The following is a 1,340-nucleotide window of genomic DNA, read 5'->3' on the forward strand; positions in this document are numbered from 1 at the left end:
GGTGTAGTGGTTAAGAGCTACAGCTACCGACCAAAAGGTCAGCAGTTTGAATCCACCAAGTGCTCCTTGGAAACCCTATGAGGCAGTTCTACTGTCCTATAGGGTCACTACGAGTCGATGGCAATGGCTGTGGTTTGGTTTTTTTATATTGGTTAGAAGCATGTCACAGGTCCCGCCCACACTCAGGGCGAAGGCATTATACTAGAGTGTGGACACCAGAAAGAAGGTGGGTATAATGGGGGTCACCTAAGAGTCTATCAGCCATACTTCTGATTTATTTTAAAGGGTATACCAGGAAGTCACATTGTTCTGGGTTAGACATTTTATGGCTATTTAACATTGTTTTTAATGGCCAACAGGGGTATATCCATTACACAGTTACACTCACTGCTAAACAATATGGCTCTGAGGCTTAACTAGTAGCTTAAAAGAGCTCCACTTCAGTGACTTATCAGGGAACATTTCCTAGGGCTTGCTGGTGCTAAAACCCAAAACTCAGTCGTGGAAACCTTATTTACGGAGAATTGTCTGTAAGTTATGTCATCCACCCATTCCTACAGAAATTCTAAAATCTCTTTCTAAATTAAGCCAGACCATTCGAGAGCTATTTACCTGAATCCCATCACTCTGGCTCCCTGTAGAAGTACATTGGTTAGATTGTGCTTTGGCGTGAAGCCATCAGCCTACTGTGAATGATCTTATAGGAAACAAGTCAATGAAATGTGTTGCTGTAGATAATGTAATATGATGTCTGGTCTCAGTACCAGGAATGCCTGTGTTTCTTTTGTTTGGCTTATTTCCCATAAAAACAAAAACCAAACCCAATGCTGTCAAGTTGATTCCAACTCATAACGATCCCATAGGACAGAGTAGAACTGCCCCATAGAGTTTCCAAGAAGCGTCTGGTGGATTCGAACTCTCAGCCCTTTGGTTAGCAGCTGTAGCACTTAACCACTATGCCACCAGGGTTTCCTTATTTCCTACTGTTGTTGTTGGGTGCCGTCGAGTCGGTTCCGACTCATAGCGACCCTATGCACAACAGAACGAAACACTGCCCAGTCCTGAGCCATCCTTACAATCGTTGTTATGCTTGAGCTCATTGTTGCAGCCACTGTGTCAATTATTTCCTATAAAAAAAAAAGATTTTTTTTTTGGCACTGTAAATCATGTAACCACTTTTCTTCCTTCACACTGGCCAATCTTGTGGCTCGCCATTTGCAAGTGCTGTAGACTTTCAGTAGGCATTTTGTGTGCCAACCCTACTCCTGGCCCTGTTTTAACCATTCTACCATTATTTTCACCTTGTCCTGATTTCCTGACCCTTTATCTTCTTTTTCACA

The sequence above is a fragment of the Elephas maximus genome, chromosome X (genome assembly GCF_024166365.1).
Source record: "Elephas maximus indicus isolate mEleMax1 chromosome X, mEleMax1 primary haplotype, whole genome shotgun sequence".
Taxonomy (NCBI): Eukaryota; Metazoa; Chordata; class Mammalia; order Proboscidea; family Elephantidae; genus Elephas; species Elephas maximus.